Source organism: Lolium perenne, chromosome 1 (genome assembly GCF_019359855.2).
Source record: "Lolium perenne isolate Kyuss_39 chromosome 1, Kyuss_2.0, whole genome shotgun sequence".
In the NCBI taxonomy this organism is placed as follows: domain Eukaryota; kingdom Viridiplantae; phylum Streptophyta; class Magnoliopsida; order Poales; family Poaceae; genus Lolium; species Lolium perenne.
The window spans coordinates 101908152-101914770 of record NC_067244.2 but is presented as its reverse complement, the minus strand read 5'-3'; the positions used below and the strand labels follow the sequence as shown (position 1 = coordinate 101914770).

The following is a 6619-nucleotide window of genomic DNA, read 5'->3' as shown; positions in this document are numbered from 1 at the left end:
ATGTTCTGAAATCCTCGCTTGCAACGCCATCCTGAATCCTTGCAGGTCTGCTGCCATCTCCATGCACGTTCCTAATCCAATGCTTGGCGTCCATGCTAGATCCATCCTAAATAATATAAATACATTTTATTTAGGCAGCATCATATTATCATATATATCAGGAAGGATTCCTAGTAACGAATGTACCTGAGATGTGGTTGTAGGAGTATTGGTTGTATCTATCATAGAGATGTCCTCATCATCCTCCCCTACTTGAATTGAAGTCGTCCTCGACGTAGTCTCATCTTTTTCACCAAGATATGCCTTCAAATCGAAGGTTGGGAAGTCCTCATCATCCTCCCTTTCTTGAAAGAAAAGCCGTCCTCGGCGATGTTTATTCTGTAAACATGCTAACAAAAGAGACAATGTATATGCATGGTATATGTATATGTCATCCGTTTTAACAGCTCTTTCATGTTTCCCATTTAATTTTGTACATATACCAGTATTGTAGTAGCGTAGAAGCTCATTAGTCCCCATTAAACATTTATCACAACTCAGTTTGCAGATATAAGTGAAGCACATATTAACTACTTTCAAATTATAATGCTCATCATTAAACCATCCCAAAGTTGGTAAACCAAAATGCAAGGTCTCAAATTTACTAACCACACCATGTTGAACTAAACAATTTTGTGGAAGGTTATTTGGCATAGAATGAATACCAACATTGGAGGTCATATCAAAATGACAAAGCATATTCACAAATTCAGTTTTATTGGAACTAGAAGAATCATCACACATGATGTAAATCCTATGCACCATAAAAATATCCGCTATGTCATACCACCCAACCAAATTAAAAGTAAAATCAGGGGCATAAACACTGTTTAAACATTTTAATTCAGCAATCTTGTTTCTAGCATGTGACAAGGATATAGGTGGATCCATCACAACAGAAAATAAAGAATTAGCATAAGAAATCTTAGCCAACACTTCATTGTTCATAACCAGTTTTATATGATCCATACTAGAGTCAATGTTCAAGTCACAAGGTGCATTATCAGGAGCAAGAATTTCAGTTTGTACACTCATAGATATGGAAGAACTAACTTGTACAGTAGGTGTACTCAACATAGTTGGTATATCAGTTCCACAATTTCCTAACACATGGTCATCCTTGGAACACAAAAGTCTCCGTTGGTACACTCGTATCAATAGAGGAACGAAAAACAGCACATGGTACACACAAATCTGTAGGTCTACCATAACTAGTGTCAACCAAAAGATTGCTAGTCATATCAATGATAATTTCAGTGGTTTGATCACATGGTACATGCAAATCAGTATTATGATCCTCTAATATAGGCGGTGTGGCCAAATCATCAGTGAACTCCACACATGGTATATTAATATGAACATGGTAGTTACCAATTTCAAGTGGATTAACAAAACTAGGAAGCATCTCCAATGTTTGATAATGAGATTGTTTCAAAGCGACAACTCTATCCTCAATAAACTCAATAGACAAATCATCACATGACATATGTAGATCATCATGGTGTTCATCAATCACAGGTGGAAGGACAAAATAAGTACCTTTATTTTTACCTTGTGACTCCAACGTAGAAAATGTTCGCAGCGACGTGTCACAAGTCTGTGGCTGGCCGACTCGCACAACAATATTTATGCGTGGAACGTTGGAAGAAACAACCGATGCTAGGGTGCATGACTTGAAGGAGTTGGAATGGTCCAATGTTTTCTCCTATATGTGTTTCTCAAAAGCACAAGCTCGAACATATATACCAATAGTAGAACGAGAAATATACTTAAACATAAGCTTAATATCAGGGTTCAAGCCATTGAAAAACATGTTTCTAGTACTTTCCACAAATTCCTTTATATCACAACGGTACATGTAAAATTTAAATTTCTGATAGTTAACATGCACATTATTACTACCTTGTTCTAATCGTTCAAGTTTGCGGAGCCGTTCATGTTGATGAGAAAGAGGCACAAATTTACGTCTCAAAACAGATTTTAAATCTACCCAATGTGAGGACCCCGGACTAGCTGTCCGAAATTCCTTGTTATGTATACAGTTCACGATCCCATGATCAGTGCATCGTGAACACATAACCGAACTGATATCAAATTACACCATCCATTACAAAGCGGAATAATAAAAATTACAATGCGGTCACATGACCAATAATTACATATAGCCTCGAAGGGCCTAACTTAATCATCAGAGTAGCGGAATCACATCAGCAGCGTAGAGCCCGAGTCATCTGCCTTAACCCTACAGGCAACTGACTGGGAGAACGTTCCTAGCTCGCATAGACGTCGTCCAATCCTTCTTCATTTGCCGAATTCCTCCAAGTCTGGCCAAGTAAATAGCCAGGGACAAAGCCGTGAGTACATTTGGAATTGTACTCGCAAACCATCAAGAAGGTACTTTGCAAGAGTGCAAGATAACAAGTGCTAATCTAGATGACAAGAGGGAAGAGCTAATTTCTCTTGTGGAAATAGCATGTAGAAGAGAAGTAGTTTCTCTTGTGGATGTAGCATGAGAAAGAGAAATAGTTTCTCTTGTGGATGTAGCATCCCAACATCACAGTTGAAGGGGACACTAAGAAGATCCTATGACATCTCTATATCTTTGTTGAAGAAGATACTTCAAAAGAGTTCTACAACATAAAACACTAGGATGGGAGTAACCCAGTTTATTTCCTTTCCGAGTCATCACAACTTTCCAGTACCTTCCCGGTACTCCGCAAACAAGTTCCTTCCTTTCCTTTGTCAAACACTTTCATAAAACAAAACTCTTTAGGCTAAGCAACAACCATTCCAACCGTCCATGACCGTGGACACGGCTATTCGAATAGATTTGACTCTGCAGAGTTTGCACACTTTCCCCACAAGATCCGCGAGTTCATCATGTGGGCATCATCCCCGCATATCAACTATGCCATGACAAAAACTCGGACATAGCCTTTCGCCTATTCGTCTTAGCACGGGATCCTACCGTATGGAGTATGTACCTCCCCGACACCGTGGCAGCTCACCTCACTTTGAGCGTGGCTCCACCGCCAAGCCAGGAGACCCATAGTGTCTTCCGGACGGGTCAGCCCCGAAGGCCTCCCGTTATACTATTGTCTCCACCAAAGACAATCCGGATTCAGGGGTAACCTTACCCTTATATAGTTGTGCGGTGTCCCATGTTAAGAAGAACAAACTACGAGCTAAGCCCCGTCCCACTCCAGGGTAATGTGGTTGCGCGGGTTAATTGTCACGGGTGAATATTTAGACGCCAAAGTTTTCGAAAACAAGATTTTCTTTCCAACCATCTTTGCCAAGATCCTTTCCTTTCATAAACACACACTTGGGTAAGTCCAACTCACCCAAGGTTTTCAAAAATTATTTTCAACAAGGTATTTTTCCAAGGGGGTTCCCAACCTATAGTTTTATGAAGGAACTAAGAGTCACAATGACAGGATGCTAGCCATCATACCACTAAGGGGATGATAATTGAGGTGTTAAGGGGATCATACATACTTAGGATAAGCATGTATAGGGACAACATAATTAAGATGATTCAAACAGGGGTCATGATGTTAATCATCATACCACTAAGAAGATGACAACATGGATATGGTCAAGGGGGCATACATGCTTAGGGTAAGCATGCATAACATCAACAAGGGGGTTCACATACTTGGGAGCAAGTATGCAAAGCATCAACAAGGGGTTCAACATACTTTGGGAATAAGCATGCATAGAGTAGAGGACCAAAAATCACATATGATACAAGGAACCAAGTGTATAATGGAGCAATGAGCACAACAAGAAGGATAAATAGCAAGAGATCAAAAGATGGCTTGCCTTGGCTTATTTGTCCCTATACTTCGTCAAATCCATCAATATAAGAATTCCAACAACATATATAAATAAAATCCTCGTCCGATTCCACTTCTTCTTCTTCTCCGGAATTGTTTGCATCTATCGCCGGAAAATATAAAAGGAACACAATCAATCACATTGCATCAACAAGGCAACATTCAACAAGCAACAACTAACCATGCAGCCAAGGTATAACATACTAAGGACTTATAGATACCACAAAACAACTTTAAGAGTTTTAATTTAGAAAACCCCATTTATTTACCTAGTAAAGGTATGAGTGCATCACAACTTTAGCAATTGCCTCTCTCGGTTATCACCATGGTATAAACCAATTATCCCCTGGTAGATAACATCATGAAGAGGACAAGAGCATTAGTTTGGCAACACAAACATTCACAACATAATTTCAAACATTTTTGGAAAAGTAGAAATCAGTTTCCCTAATTTAATTTGCTCACTTAACATTATACAAAAATAGGAAGCAAACCATATACCACATCATTTGAAAACTTAAGCAAAACAAAAGAGCTAAAGTTAGGTTGCAGAGGTGTTGTTTTTCAAGCATAAAACAAAGGTTTCCCATCTATACTAAAAAGAGTTGGTCAAGGGTTTTAGATAAACCGAAAAGTTTTGCTTCAACAATGCATGTCACACATAAACATTACTAACAGCAACAAATATGTATGAACAGAGACTAATAATATTTTTCCTATATAGCCAGTACTAATACAAGACTAACCCAATTGGAATCACCCAAAAATATCAATCCTACAATTTTAGGAATTTCTTTGAATCTGACTGTACAGAAAATAAGATCTGTAATCCATAAATCGTAGAAAAATCCTAAAAATATGAGGCCACTGGCATTTGAAAGGTATTTAAACACAGATGCCTACACAATTGGATTTGGGTTCAAATTGTTTCTGAAACTCTCATAAATGGATTGACAAGTTTACTGCATGTCTGTACCATTTGCTTTCTCTCTGGAGTTACAGAACAGATAAAGTTTTTAAACTTGCTTGAGATGATTAGGAAAACATTCAGCAGTCCTACAAAATTGGAATCACTCAATTAGGTTCAAAAATGGATTTTTGATGATTTAAAAGCTAACAGCCATGTCTGCAGAACATACAGAACAAGTTTAATTCACCAAAAATCGTACACAAATCACAAAAATATGAGATCAGCTGCATATGAAAGGTATTGAATAGATGGTTCTTACCCAATTGGTTTCATTCAAAAATTCGTTTCCAAGCTCCTGGTTTAATTCGACAAAGTCAGATCTGACCAGATCTTGATCTGTAAACCATTTCAAATTCAGAAGGTCATTTGAAGTGAAACCAATGCCAAAATTAAGGTACTTGAGAGTACTTTCACCCGCAGTTGAGTTTGTACAAAAAGGTTTTGTAAAACGGGAGAAATCTAACAAACAGTGATTCTGCATGTTTGCAGAACTTTATTTACCATGCAAAATCCGTAACTAATTTGAGGATGAGACCAACGCCACGTTGTAGATCTTTTCAATACCTATCTTTGGAACTTTGAATCACTCGATTTGGATCTGCACACAGGATTTGACAGATTTTACAAAATCGTACCAGAATCTGAAACAGCAAGATAGCAGAAATTACTGCAAGGTTTTTGACGAACTTGGATCAAGAGTTTCAGATCTGAGGATTGCTTAACCACATTCGCAAAAAAAAAAAAAAAAGAGGATTGCTCAACCCTCTCCATGCTTGGACCAACATGCACCTGCATCAAGATCCAATCTTGTGAGAGGAGAAAGGATAAATAGAGGGGGATTCAGCTAGGGTTAGGGGAGAAGAGAGTGAGAGGGAAGCTCTCATGGTGAGGGGAAGCTTGAGGGAGGAGGGGAGCTTCATCTTGGTGGATTTCTATGGCCATGGCCGGCCATGTGAGCAAGGGGGAGCAGCAGCTCGTGGGGAGGAAGGGGAGGAAGGTATGAGGGAGTGGAGTGTGAAAGAAATGAGCAAAGGGGAGTGGAGGTGGCCGGCCAAGCTCTTATATAGAGGGAGGATGGTGGCTGCCTCCATTTTGATTGGCTAAGGTGGGTGGCTGCCCATTTAATTGTTGGGGTAGTTGGGAGGCAAGGCTTGCAAGAGAAGGAAATGAGGAGGGGCTGGCCGAATTTCAAGTCATGGCCGGCTCCTTTCTTGTCATGAGCAAGTGAAAAATGTGAGAGAGATGCACAACATTCATGTGAATAGATCAATGCATGATGTTGAGGAGGTAATGTCAATGAGTGATTTTGATGATGATAAGATTAGGAGTAAATACCTAAAGATAGAAAGGGGTATGAGGGTGGCATGTGCCATGTGCCATGATAATAATCTCCACCACTTTGGTTGAGACCAACTTATGATGAAGATGGTTCCCAAGGTATAGTTGATGAATAAAAGTTTCATTTGAATTCAAAATTGAAAGATTGGGGTTGGCCACATGCAACCATGCATGAGCATGCCAAGGTAGATGGGATGGTCATGGTGGCTTAGTCAATGATAGATCAAGGTTAAGAGAGATGGTGAGTGAAGTATCCATATACTCACAAGGATGAATATATTGACATAAATCATCAATTTATGAGATCAAGGTGATGATGGAAGAGAATATAAAGTACTCTACAAATGAGAGGTCAATTGGAAGTGGTTTGAAAGTATCAAATGATCATCCATTTAATCAAGAATTGGAGGATGGGGGAAATACAATGTGGTAG

General features: G+C 39.2%; 1 long non-coding RNA gene across 2 annotated transcripts; it reads right to left on the bottom strand.

Annotated features, from left to right (window-relative positions):
* Positions 1 to 2010: 2010 nt before the first annotated feature.
* Positions 2011 to 5866, bottom strand: LOC127298146 (uncharacterized). Of its 2 annotated transcripts, XR_011743888.1 has the most exons (7): positions 5536 to 5866; positions 5350 to 5446; positions 5108 to 5184; positions 4855 to 4934; positions 4148 to 4224; positions 3865 to 3981; positions 2011 to 2363 (listed from the first exon to the last, which is right to left on the bottom strand). It is a non-coding gene; the product is annotated as an uncharacterized lncRNA (long non-coding RNA). The 2 variants fall into 2 exon arrangements; XR_007849637.2 differs by lacking the exon at positions 4855 to 4934.
* Positions 5867 to 6619: the final 753 nt, after the last annotated feature.